The sequence below is a fragment of the Limulus polyphemus genome, unplaced genomic scaffold (genome assembly GCF_000517525.1).
Source record: "Limulus polyphemus unplaced genomic scaffold, Limulus_polyphemus-2.1.2 Scaffold770, whole genome shotgun sequence".
Classification (NCBI taxonomy): Eukaryota; Metazoa; Arthropoda; class Merostomata; order Xiphosura; family Limulidae; genus Limulus; species Limulus polyphemus.
In genome coordinates, this window is record NW_013666380.1 from 255,018 (window position 1) to 269,906 (window position 14,889).

A 14,889-nucleotide genomic window follows, 5' to 3' on the forward strand; every position below is an offset into this window, starting at 1 on the left:
AAAATATGTTTTAGTAAAATAATATATATATATATATATACAATGTCAATATACACAATACAATTGTAGCTATATGTTAAAATATGTTTTAGAAATCATATACAAAACAATTATAATGTGGACAGTGAAATATTTAACCGTTATGTTGCTAATTTCGAACATTATGATAGGAATACAGTTTCTTGATTTGAACTTAACTGTGCATTACTAGTTATTTTTTCAAATTGATATTGCTTTTTATACGTTCTTTTGAATTAGTATGATTTAGTATAAGAGTGCAGATCAAACTTGTAAATCATTATATTTCAGAACGAGAAACGTGAATCTCAGAGGAATTTGCTCACATGTTTCTACTAAGTTCTAAAGATCTGCTGGAAACCCAAGAGCTATCAATATACAGAGGGTTAATTGCGTTCTATTTAAATGATTTTCAATCAGCAAAGTCACTGGACCACCACAGCCAATATAAAGTTGCACAAGAACGGAATGTGTCAGAACTAAATGTTGACATTGTTTGACATTTCATAAGTAGGTGAATCCATCGAAAATTTGTTGCTTTTGGGAAGGGTATGTAACAGTCACGACGAAAAATATCCATACACGCAGGCCATAAATATGTTTTCATGATGGATATTTATAATTTCCAAAACAAGGGATATCTCTCGTACTCAATGGCATTGGGAAAAAAAAGAATGTCGATTTACTTGGGGGCCAAGACCACCCAGAAAGGAGTCTGCATCAAGTCTTACCCTAGCCGTGGCGAGCAAAGTGCGGCATTTTGTAACAGGTGAGAGTCAAAAAACACAAATATCAGTGGCAAAAGCCATTCATATGCCCCAGGCAACACTATACAACATAATCAAGAAGGATCTACGTCTGGAAAAGCGATACAAATCACGTATACAAAAGTTGCTTGCACGACATAGTTATTCAACCCCACCTGCCTTAAGCAGCTTGAGAATAAAACGAGAATTCATGTTATTCTATAGGAAGACATACCGGTCAAGTCACCTGACGCTAGGTATTTCTGTCAGCTTTACGATGTAGCCTCTTGCAATGGAAACTACGATGCATAGTCGTCAGGTAAAGCACGACAAGACGTGGTGACATGGACGCTTACGACGTGGTAATGCTCCAAAATCGTTTTAATATAAAATACTCAACCTTTGTAAGTAGCAAAAACATAACACGGTATGTCTTATCTAAGAAAAACGTAGACATCTATAACTTTTGGTCTCTTGTAATAATCACTGCAAGTGGTTTAATGAACACTATTACAATCTTGTATGAGCTCATTAACCATAATGCACATACGTTCTTGTATGAGTTCATTAACCATAATACACTTACGTTCTTGTATGAGGTTACTAACCATAATACACTTACGTTCTTTGTTTCACAGTATAATCTTGGACTGTACTAAAACATTTTAGTTTTATTGTATGGATCACACATTGTAACAATTCAGAGTTCAGATGCTATATGCACTAAGTTAGTTAGGTTCATATACAAAAACATGCACATCTATATTGCTACGGATTGATAAAGAAAAAATTATCCCGAAAACAAATGTTCTCAGTTACTATAAATTTACAAATCATCGGCCTAGAGCTTAGATGCAGTAACGCCATCGAATCAAATTACGCTATTAGGTGTTACAGCACTGTTGCCCATGGCAACAGTGCTCGGATGCGTCACTCTTCCGTCATGTAGCGTAATAAAGAAGAGAGTGACGCAAAACGAAACGAAGTGATTTGCGCGCCAAATGATGACAACAGCTCATGAACTTGCTTAGTATAAATAGGTAAGATTCGGTATGATGCGGTCTCCTTTTCGATTTCCCACAAAGTTATGTTGTAGTGCACAATGTTCTGAACATGACAGGGAGAAAATGGGTTTTCAAAGTTTCAACACAAAAATATGATTACCAAGGTACCGTGTAAAGTTTACGCAATACAGGGGGATAAATTAGATCTTAAGATAATTCCATGGTTACAAGTGGAAAGTACCTGGCTAGGATTATCACCTTGCATCTTCAGAATGTCAGGAAGAGATCAGTTTACACATCTGTTTATTAAGAACTTGCTTGATTTATGCCATTATTCACATGTTACTTCTTCCTCATTGGTGGTTGGTGTAACTTGACAACATTCTATAAAACCTTGTGGAAAATTCTGAATATAATCTTATGATAGCAGAGATAAAAAAAAAATCACTTAACCTATTGCCTTACAAATCATATAAGGAGAATCAGCTGTTTCAACTATCAAGGCTTGGACTGCAAAATAGAAAACAAAATATGAGTTAACAAAGGAAGAAATGGATATGTATATAAAGGTATGTGAATATTGTTTTAATATTATGTAGAAAATTATAAACTATGTTCGTCTTAATCTTTATCATCAAAGTGAAAATTAATGGGTTGCGAATGTGAGCTATCGTGTACTTCATACGTATAACAGTGTATCAGTACATTCAGTAAACAAATACAAGTAACCCCTTTTGTTGAGAGCGAAATAAGGCGGATTATTTCAGCAAAGCTTCGCATCTGACATCGCTTTGAAATGATAATACTTCAATGATGACTAAATTATGTGTATAATATTCAGTTCTTATAGTTATAACAACTTTAATATATTGAAAGAATAAGCTGTTCTTGTTCTTTTTTAATTCATCCTTATTCATCTACGTTTTAGTTATATTCAGTATCAAACAGACTCAGAAAATGTTCATCATAATTACGTCACGCACTTCTTCAGTTCGTTCACGTTAGTCAGTCGGAAAAACAAAATTAGTTAAGGGATAGTTTCGAAATTATTCGAATTCAAACAAGCCTCTGACAATCAAAGATTTGTTCAACGTTAAATAGCTGTAGCCCTACTAAACCTAAACTGAATTGTATGAATATGAGAATTAGGCTTATTATCACTTATCTTTCGTTGACAAAGATAGTAACTAAATGATATGAAATCAATTCAAGTTATATCTGTTTTTAAACAGATAGATTCTCGTATAGATAAAGAAAATGATATTTGAAAAAAAAGCTCTTTGAAATTATGGAGTTACTAGTTGCTGATTTTGACAGTTATTGAGTTACAAGGTGCTGATTTTCACAGTTATTGAGTTACATATTGCTGATGTTGATAATCATTGAGTTACAAGGTGCTGATTTTGACGTTACAAGGTGCTGATTTTGACGGTTATTGAACTGTTGAGGTTTTTGCTCATCTTACTTGGGTTATACTAAAATATTTCAGATTTATTGTAGGGAACATACATTTTGCTCTTCTTGACGTAGATACTATAATTAGTTCAGGGCTAGCTGGTACTGCGCACGCAAACCAAGATACTACGTCACACCACCTGACGTCATCCCTGCGTGCATGAGCATCTGTTCATCAAGCACGTTATCCAGTTTATCCAACAGTGCCAGAAAATATGTTGCTCTGCCAAAGACAATAGATTATCATAAAAATACAATTATATAAAAAGTGTAAAGCAACTGTAACGAGAATAAAGCAGTAGGTAACACAATAGTAGGACTTTCATTATGTCATGTTATCGTACTCTGAGCTGAATCTACAAAGGTAGGATAGAGTAATTAATCACATTTATGAAGGCGAAAAGAAAAGACCGAAGACAAAATGTCGGATTTTGGTTCGTACTTAAACACTACACTTGTTTATTATATGGTGTTGGCGTTCGCAACGGTTATAGTACTTTACGGAGCCCGATATAAATGACAGGCAAAAAAGGTAAAAATATTTACTAAGTATTTTTCGCATAAAGTTTTTTCACCTATAAAATCTATTGGTTATCGTATGGAAATAAAAAGTGTTTAGAGTTATATGCAATGTAAGATTCCTTGCGATTCAAGAAGGATCGAACTGATGTCTTCAGACGTAAACAGCAACAGATGATGTAGAGCAACTGTTACTATAAAAGAAATCAAGAACTCCAAGTAATTAGTTTCATAAGACCCACGCAACTTATTCACAACTCAATAAGACCCATGCAACTTATTCACAACTCAATAAGACCCATGCAACTTACTCACAACTCAATAAAACCCATGCAACTTATTCACAACTCAATAAGACCCATGCAACTTATTCACAACTCATCAAGATCCATGCAACTTATTCACAACTCATCAAGATCCATGCAACTTATTTACAACTCAATAAGACCCATGCAACTTATTCACAACTCATCAAGACCCATGCAACCTATTCACAACTCATCAAGATCCATGCAACTTATTTACAACTCAATAAGACCCATGCAACTTATTCACAACTCATCAAGACCCATGCAACCTATTCACAACTCAATAAGACCCATGCAACTTACTCACAACTCAATAAGACCCATGCAACTTATTCACAACTCAATAAGACCCATGCAACTTATTCACAACTCATCAAGATCCATGCAACTTACTCACAACTCAATAAGACCAATGCAACTTACTCACAACTCAATAAGACCCATGCAACTTATTCACAACTCATCAAGATCCATGCAATTTACTCACAACTCAATAAGACCCATGCAACGTATTTACAACTAAATAAGACCCATGCAACTTACTCACAACTCAATAAGACCCATGCAACTTATTCACAACTCAATAAGACCCATGTAACTTATTCACAACTCATCAAGATCCATGCAACTTATTCACAACTCAATAAGACCCATGCAACTTATTCACAACTAAATAAGACCCATGCAGCTTACTCACAACTCAATAAGACCCATGCAACTTAATCACAACTCAAGATTAAGAACTTATTCTTGTTGTTATTGTTCTAATGTATCAAAATGAATGCTTTCTGCTCATTTGTCTTCCCAGTGGGTCAATGGTAAACTTATGGACTTACAACGCTGAAATGCTCTGCTCAGTTCCCTGTGGCGGACAGAGTGCAGATAACCATTTGTGCAGGTTTTCACTAAGAAACAACATTTAACGAGATTTACTGTTGTATAATTATTTAATCTTGATAATCAGTACTTTGCACGTAGTAAAATATTTTTATTTTTGAATGTAGTAAAAGTTTTTTATTTGATAGAAAAACAAATATTGTCGTCAGGATAATAACATGTTGTAATTTATATTCATAATAGCACAAAATCCCTATCACAGATGTAATGGATATTGTAGAAATATTATGGCTACGTTTTTTGTTGTAATTAAGAATAAAATATTCAATTGGCAGAAATTTTTGTCCTATTAATTTGCTGTTATCTCCCATCACGATAGTTTATTTTTTCCTGAGCAGAAAACATTTATTATTAAAATTATTTTATTGTTCCCAAAATAATTCAAATTGTATTGTCAAAATTCGTAGCTTAATTTCATATATACAGTTTAGTTGAACGTATTGTATTATAATATAGCCTCACAAACTAAACAATTTAGCTATATTAAAACCCATGTCGTTCTTCAAGTGTTAATGTTCTAAGTTAAGTATTAGCAATTGGCTAAGACTACATGATGCTTTAAAAGGTTCGACTTACCAGATAAATGAAGGTTAGAAGTTGGACAAATCCCAAGGTAATAAATTCGACTAGACCTATTCTTGGTTTCTTTTCTCGCAGTTTAGTTATTCGTCCTTTCTTGAACCTTGTTATGATAGGCAAAGCTGAGAGTGTAAATAGGGTTTGTTACTTACTTTTGCAGATTTATTCACTTCCTATTTTCAAGGCACGTTTTAAGTCAATATACTATCATTTGGCGATGGTATTCCAAATAACCTTTGTTTGTTTGTTTGTTTGAAGTTAAGCACAAAGCTACACAATGGGCTATTTGTGCTCTGCCCACCACGGGTATCGAAACCCGGTTTCTAGCGTTGTAACTCCGCAGACGTCCTGATTTGACACTGGGGGATCCAAATAATCTAATAAATATTTGTAAATAGATGTGAACTATTCTACATTGATTCACGAGGACACCTTTTTTTTTCTTGTTAAAAAGATGCAAAATTATTACTATTAGATCATATTATTCAGTAATTAAAGTGACGATTACCCTTAAATAGTAGTACAATTGCCTCATTGTTCCTAGAATTACCTTGACCTTAGCTTACATTCAGCAATCTGGACACAAAATAAAACATCCCATCAATGGAAATCTCGTTTTATTCATATGCTTACTTATACCCTTTTGCACTGGTTTTTACTTTTAATACTAACTTAGACTTTGCAACTGTTTTCTAACATACAAGTAGGCATATGTTTTGTATCCTGATCATGTAAAGATGATCGTGTTTAGACGTACTTTTACAAATGTGTGTACTGAAAATGTACTGATATAAAAAGAAGCAACATGAAAAATAGTTTACTGCAGTGTGTCATAAGCATCAGATTGAGCTAGGCCAAGTAAAGAACCATGGTCAGTTAGATTAAGGAAAGTATCCTAATCCTCTTAGTTTTCTAACATATTTTAACATATGGTGGTAGAAATAAAAAAATATCTATAGAAAATAGTTCACAGTTTTGTTTAAAACTTTTTAAAAAATTTTCGTAAATAATTCTTAGAAATTCTTAGAAACTGCTTAGAACTTATTCAAAATGTATGTCTTAAAATTATTTGAAACTTGAATAAAACTAAGGACGGACTTTTTTCTCCCCAAAAAAGTTCAAATTAGTTGAAATGTATTTCAGGCAAGAAAATAACAACACAACTAGTTGATACCAGTAATTAAATTAAGTATTTTTTTTTTTATTAATCACACAACTTTGAAATAAATGAGACAACAAGTTAGTACCTCTGTTCTTAGGTGAGGGGGGAGATAGACTTATCCGCATGACACTCTTTAGTGTACAGGAAAAACAACTATGCAGGCGCAGATGAGTGTGTTTTCTTTATCACTAGTTTCAATTTCATAGAAGGTGTTTTCTTTCAATAGAAAATGTGGTATAAAGGTCGATAAAATGAATATAGAAACAGGCAAACACTACAACTGGTTAGTATTATACTCAGTCTGCTTACACTGATGACTGTAATAAATCTAATACGTCACGCAGACGTCAGAAAATCAGACTGTCTGTATTGAGGTCCTCCTGAAATCAATAGCTACGCATATATCATGGCTAGCTGGTCTTCAAAGTAGACGTCACCTTTGACGTCAAAGGTGGCCAGTGTCATAGTGGGTATATAACGTGACTGAAGATTTTTAATTCGAAGTTTTGTGCGTCACGAGATTCTGACGTAGGTAGAAATCCAAGAGCTAGGAGGACTGCAATATAACAATAGATAAACCAGGCTCAATGTTAATCTAACAAGAACATTTAATAGAAAAAGGAAAACCTATAGAACCTAAAATGAAAGAACCTATGTTTTTATGATTTTAAGGTTTTATGTTAGAATACTGAACGTTTTTATTTTGTACATATGTAATATTCTGTGGAAGTTGTACAATAATTATTTTTATGGCATAAAATCTAAATATTTCATAATATAGGTTTTATTGTAGAGGGAAATAAGAAAAACGAAACTCATAGCTTCTATCATGCTGACTTTAACTTGTTCCAGTGCTTTAACTGCAAACTACCCATCAGTATCTTCTGTTCAAAAGAGTAAATATGTTCCTTACAAATAGAATTAGTAAAAAAAAAAAAAAACTTCAAATAATGAAATTCGTAATAGTTCCATAAAGTACCTTAATTAAAGCTACCCTACTATTAATATTAACTTTCCATAATATCAAGTTATGTACTTAGGGTTAAAGTAAAATCAATCTGGCAATCAGTACAGATAATTAAATATACTTTTCTTGAGTTTCTACTTATAAAGATTATAATGTATTGTTTCATCAGTTTCGTACTACTCTCGCTGCTAACAGTATTTTCGGCCGTAATATAATAATATCTCACGAGGTTCGACAAGCTTAGGAGAGTGAGGTTAGCCCTAAATACATATAAGTTAACAATACAAATCAACATTTATAAGAAAAGTGTTATAGTAAACAATAGATCAAAATGAAAAGTAACGACATTCGACATATAAGTAGTATAACCAGTGCTTTAACTAAAAGAAACAATATACAAGTAATATAGTATACCTTACTTAGAAACACAGAAATTCTAGCCCCTCCCACAATCTGTGGACTTATGATTTCAAAAATCGAGCTTCGATACCTGTGGTTTAGCAGAACACAAATAGTTCATTGTGAAGCTTTGTGTTTAAAAACAACACTATCAAACACACAGAAACACCAGCTGTCGGGTTGTCGTAGAAGAAATATGTTTGGAAAATGTAAACCTTAGTGTCACTTGACTATTTTTCTCCAGAGACGAGTAACATTTGTATTTGATATATGCTACTGTTTAAACTGTGTCGAATTTGTAGCAAAAATTTTTATGTAGTAGCTCTGATGTTATATAAGCAAATATTGTAGTAAAAGCACATTACGTAAAAAAAATAAAAAAAAATCTGTTTGTTTGGTTTTTAGAGCAAAGCCAAACTGAACTAGCTACTATGTCCGTCGCAGGGAATCGAACCTCAGATTTTATCGTTTGAAGTCCGTAGACTTACTGCTGTCCCATCGGGAACAACAAATATGTAATGGCAAATACTGAATGTGGCTTGTATGTTTATATATTTTTGGATATATATTAAGTTCAAGTTTAAGACATAAAACAATATTACATTTAAAAAAGTACAATAGGCCTATTAACATGAAAACGATAAGCTTTGTCTTTAGGTTTAACTTTTTATAATATAATTATGATATATTAAACAAGTGTTTAATGTTATATATATATAAATTACAAGTGTTAGGAAGATTAGTTATTTATATCATTTAAATTTTTATTGTTTTGTTAAATTAAAATATCAGTTGTGGCTGTGTTTAATATTTTGCAGGATAATTCTAGTGAAACATTTGGCGAATATATATTCGTTATCATGAAGTATACTGATAAGAGAAAAAATTGTCCTTTTTATACTACATAACTTTGCCTACTTAAAATTACATAAGTGTTAGTTCAGTGTATTAAATAGTTGTTAGATAATTTCCTTCTCAGTTGTACTTAACTGATTTCGACATGTTTTTTAATGATAAAGCTTAATAGGAAAAATATTTTGCATTTTCATTTTTCCAGCGACACAATTCTTAATGTTAATTGCATCTGTATATATAAAAGCCACTCTCTGTTCGTTACGCTACCTTCTTGGTAAAACTTCACGCTCTGTTTGTAACGCTAGATTTGTTGATAACATTCAAATTTGCTCAGTGTTTAGTCTCAAGCGGAAGCCTTGCATTCAAATCCCAGTCGTTTGGGAATTTGTTTTATAACTTTTAATGATTAGCTCATCATGTTTAGAGAACGATCATACAATAGTAGAATAATAGGAAAAATCAGAATAACATGATAGTTTAAATTAAGGATTTGAATTATTTATTAACATTGGAGTACAAAGACTGAGTATCACAATGGTTATAGTTTTCGACTATAATGAGGAAGCCTCGCTTTCAAATCCTAGTCGAGTTGGGATTTTATGTTAATTTGCTTTTATATTTATTTTTTAAATAGTTATTATCATATTTACAATAAGCTATTTGAATATTCAGAAAATTATGAATACTTATATATTAAATCAGGGATCATATCATCTAACCAATATATCATATAAAAGCCAAAATGCATTTATGCAGATAGAATAGTTCGATTACTGTCTGCCCATTACAATTTTATTGACGGGAATGCTAGGGGGCCGTGAGGAGGAGGGGCCGTGAAACCTTATAAGTGTAGTGAGTGTTGGACTATTAAGTCTAAAGTAAAGACGTGGTGTTGGATCACCCAGCCTAGAGCCAAGTACATAGAATTTATCATGAAAATAAAAATATCAATTCAATTTTAAACTTAAATCCTTTATGAATTAAGCTATTTTCTGTTATATCACCAACTTATAAAATAAAACAACAAATCTCTTTAATCAACGGAGTCTTTAAATTAAAAAATCAACAAATATTTTTTTCAGTTTTGTTGTCTACATTTCATTTTATACTTTCAGTACATAGACTAACAACAATATTAGGTTATACTTTTGTTGCTAAGCAACAAAACATAAAAGCCATTATTGGAATGTAGTGTTACCAAAACGCACTGGCTTTTCTACATATTAGAAGTTGTTAATCTAACTGATTTCTACCAATAATTATTCTATGAATACGTCACGAATTCATTTCATGAATGATCTTAATTTTGATTGGCTCACAAAGGAATTTACAGAAGTTTGACTTTTATTGGTCAAGCTTGATTTCAAAAAATTTATTTATTTCAGTTATCTATGAAATGTGAGGTAAGGATATGTTCTGGGGTGGGGGTGGTAGTAATTGCCCCGTCATTTTTGACCGGCTATACGCTAGTGTTACATATAAACGCCAATGTCTGTCTGAGTCAAAACACAACTTAAATATCTCTTCAATCCAATAGATGGCGCTGCACTACATCATTACTGATATTTTTCAACTTGGTAAAAGATTTTCAAAATGTTTCTGAAAAATTATACTTTTGTTCATTTTCCCTTCACCCCCAAATTATTTGCCTTTGCAATCACAATTAATAAATCGCAGGGTCAGACATTTGACCATGTAGGAATATTTCTTCAAAAAGCAGATTTGAACATAAAAGTATACATTAGTCAAACTTCTAATGAAGGACCAATTACAGGAAACGACAAAATATACGAAAACAGTGTTGTTTTCGTAGAATACTAGAAAATGATATATATATTATTTGTACACCTATATTGTTACATTTTTAGAGAACATGTTCATAGAACATTTTTTTAGATTAAAATTTCAGAAGAAAAATTAATCAGTGTTTACCTTCATGTGAAGGACATTCAGCTTGTTTTATTATAAATTCAAGGTTCATAGGACGTAAACTAGTTTTTCACATTGGGGGTGTTTTTTTCCCTGGAATGATGTCAAAATGCCGCCATATAACAAACTCGTCTATATATTGTACAAGTTATGTTGGAAAGCCTCCAGAACATCGTGGTTTAAAAAAAAAAGCACAATGTTTGCATACTTTCGCACCCCGAAGTTTCCACTTGTCTACGAAGTTAATAAAACAATGGTTAAGCAGAGTTCGGTAGAACTATAAAAAAGTCAAGTGACTGAATTGTCATAATAAGACTTTAATTTTCCTTACACTGTCCACCACAATATATATCCAACCTATTCTTTTTTCTAATTTGGGTTTTAACTTAGAAAAATGTCTCGATCTAGATAAAATTGTGATGAGTTTGAGTTAGTAACAAGACTGGTTATGAGAATATGAAAAGTTTGACTCATTACCGATTCCCTAGATAAATGAAAAAAATGATTCACTGACATGAAAGATAAAAGGGAATTACTGTGTCTTGCAATGTATTTCATTGATTGTGATTTTGTCTTGGCATGTGATATGTAAGATGAGTCGCAAGCATCTTGAATGAAACCCACCCAACTTCGTCATTGATCAAGTCTCTCCTCCATACAGTAATATAGAAATAACAATGCTATTGTAAACATTTAGTTTCATCCTTAGTCCAGTGTTTTTGTTTTTCTTTACTTTATCTAGCCTGCTCATACTGGCTACTGCATTACAGTTCATATATTCAGTTCTTTTAGGATGTTATTATGTGTTGTTATAAGACTTCCTAAATAAGCGAACTACCTCTTCAATATGTTCTTGAAGGATAAGTATTTTATTTATTTTAACTTAGTTTTCACTGCTGATAATACTACTTCCTACTCTGTATATTTCTTCTTCTTGTTCGTTTTTGTATGGATCGGATGTCTTCAGAAATTAACGTTACATTATCTGTAAAGTCTAGGTCTTTCACGTCTTTATCATCTACCTATGCTATTCTGCAACTGGCACCAGTACGAGTCGTTTTCTAAATCCAAACCAAACGAGAAAAAAAGAAGAATATACATACCATCGCACTCCTGTCAAAAACTAGTATCAGAGTATTAATAAAAATTAATATTTTTCAGGGATTCCATAGCTAGCCATGATATTCCAGAGGTATTTCCAGTTCAGATGGTCAGATTTTTTTCTCAAAGTCTTAGAAATTAATTATAGCTGGCATTATAAAATGTGATTCACTACGATTTCTATAAAAAAAAGAGTATTAGGTAACGACGAGCGTCTAGATAGGGGTGAAAAAAGTCTGAGTGAAAATTATCGAGTCAAATTAAATCACACGTTAAATGGCAAAATATTCCAAACTCTACTTATTGATTAAAATTAAATAATTATATATATATATATTGTATTTCGAGTATAAAACCATAAAACTGTGCAATATTATAAGTTTATTACTTTACTTAATCTTTAATTTTTACGTTCTTAGATTTTTCTTGGAAAATCTAGATATTTTAAAAAATGAATATAATTCACGTTGGGTTTATTGTCATTTGTCAACCTGTTTCGAGAAATAAAACCAAACACGTTAATTATTGAATGATAATATATTAGGAATAATAACCATGAAATCATTAGCTATAAGATATTTGAAGTTAACCTTTATTAAAATTAACCAAAACCCTTCCAAAAGACGGAAGGAACCAGATATAGTTTAGGAAAGGAAGTGAGTAGTAGCGTAAGTCATTCTCAGTCAATGACTCAAATATATTTTCAACGTAAACGGTTAAAAATTAACATTTGACGTCATTAGTTTGCTCATTGACGTCGTTGCTTACGGAGATCTTGCTCTGAGAGCCTCAAAATACCTGCTGTACTTCAAAGGGAGTTATTTAATCTGTTGTGTGGCACCAAGTGTGGAAAGGATAGTATTTGACAGAAAAGAAAGGAAATGCTTAAGTATAAATCCTTACTTTGTTTTCAAAGCCTAAATTGTTTCATATAAGACTGTATTTTCAAATATTTGAAGTGTTCTTGCCAAGTTTTAGTTCATATTGGCCTTAATCCATTTTAACACATTTTTTCCTGGATTATACAAGTTTACTTCCATTGTAAGTATATTTTTTCCAGAAAGGACAAGTTTAAGCTTTAAGCAGGATAACTATTGTCTGTTCAATTTTAATGGCAAGCGCTTAACTGCTATGAGAAAGTTTGCAAAAGGAAAACCTTTGTCGTTTGTAGGAAAATTTTCATGTTGTACTATATATTTGTGAGATACGTCTTAAATTATAGCATTCGGTTTTAAAAAAAGAAAAAATTTACACTTAATCTCTCAATATTCAATCACCATGTATTAACGCAAATGACATCTGGATTTTCAGTCGACGCTATTTATACAATGTTATATGGTAGGTAGTTTCACTCATGACTAAATTTCTTCTCTCTTTTTCTTTTGTTTATGACACTATGTAAAAGTTGAGCATGAAAGTTCCTTTGATGTTAAACACAAAGCTACACAATGGTTTTGAGCGTTATAACCCATTGGGGAACGAACATGTAATGGCAATATCTTATACTTGTTCGTGCATTATATCAATCATATTTTGCAAAATGGTTGCCTTCAAGAAATATGGCTCGTTCTGACTGATGATCCCTTACTTACTTCAATAACAATTTTTTCAGTTATTAGTATCTGTAGGTTTATAGCCGTTATCAATGGGAAACAAAGCTTTACCCTAATTAGTTTGTTACTAAGTGGAGCTCCATACAAGGCAGGTTTTTTTTCAATTATTCGTAACTGTAGGTTTATAGCCGTTATCAATGGGGAACAAAGCTTTACCCTAACTATTTTGTTACTAAGTGGAGCTCCATACAAGGCAGGTTTTTTTTCCAGTTATTCGTAACTGTAGGTTTGTAACCGTTATCAATGAGAAACAAAGCTTTACCCTAACTATTTTGTTAAAGTGTAAAAAGTCCGTACAAAGCAAGTCTTAATTTATTGCCAGTTTTAGGATTGTGATAATTATCAACGAAAAACATGGATTTATTCCAACTGTGTAAAATGAAGAAGAGTACAAAGTGAATATATAAATATACATATATATTTATATATGAATTTTTCGATAGTTCAAGTTTGAGTCCAATAAATCGTAGTCTTGATTGTTTTATATTTCAAATTTTAATCGTTTTAGGTTATGATTCAATATCCTCGTTTAACATTACAAAATTAAAAAGAGTTCACAGATCTTAGATCACTATCAAACTCTAATTTCTCTATTCCTGATAGAAAGAAACAAAGACTGAAGCCCATGGGGAAATTCTAACTTTATAACGTCCATATGATTATGCCTTTAAAAGGCTTTCACTCTCCTCATCACTTTGTTTAGCTCATTACATGCGTTAACTTGGAAGAGCTTTTAAAAGCGACTTTCTAATCATATTGCTTTACTTTTCACAAACCTGAAAAGTCAGTTTACTAATCGAAGGTCTTGACCTTTGACCTTTACCCGATGTAATTGTCAGGTTAAATTTAATCTAAATCTAAATGTTCCTTAGCATACTTCAATATGAGAGTACTTGAATTATATCCATTAACAACGAAATTATCATTCATGTAGAATTATTTCCATGAAATTATTTGTTGCTTTACAAATGGCACATTAATTACAAGTATCTACTTAAAACAAGCTCAGCACAGAGCTCCTATCCGTACAAAAGGAGTTATATTTTACAGGATCAGTTCTATTACCATGCATTGAAACGTCATTTCTATACTAATCTCAACAAGATAACATCTCATTAAAATATTAATTTCAAAATAACCTCTTTCTGTTTTTTAATAAAGGCTAATGAAATCTTTACTATTTTCTTAATATTTCGGGCATATAAAACCATTCATAAGATAATAAAGATAATTAACTCATAACAAACCTATCTTATTTCTTCATTTTCAACATTTTCATAACTTTCATTTTAGAAATCAGAAAGTATAATTCTTTTAAACAATGATTTGGTGGTGAA

At 31.9% G+C, this 14,889-nt stretch overlaps 1 protein-coding gene across 5 annotated transcripts in view; it reads left to right on the forward strand.

Moving 5' to 3' along the window:
* LOC106460442 (probable nuclear hormone receptor HR38) overlaps window positions 1-14,889 on the forward strand; it is an 86,969-nt gene that overhangs the window by 37,152 nt on the left and 34,928 nt on the right. Inside the window, exon 1 of one of the 5 annotated variants that reach the window (XM_022387167.1) lies at window positions 2,320-2,337. The exons of 1 other annotated variant lie outside the window; for it this stretch is intronic. The gene's annotated coding sequence lies outside the window, so the exon portion shown is untranslated. 3 more of the 5 variants (XM_022387164.1, XM_022387168.1, XM_022387162.1) reach the window with 3 other exon arrangements.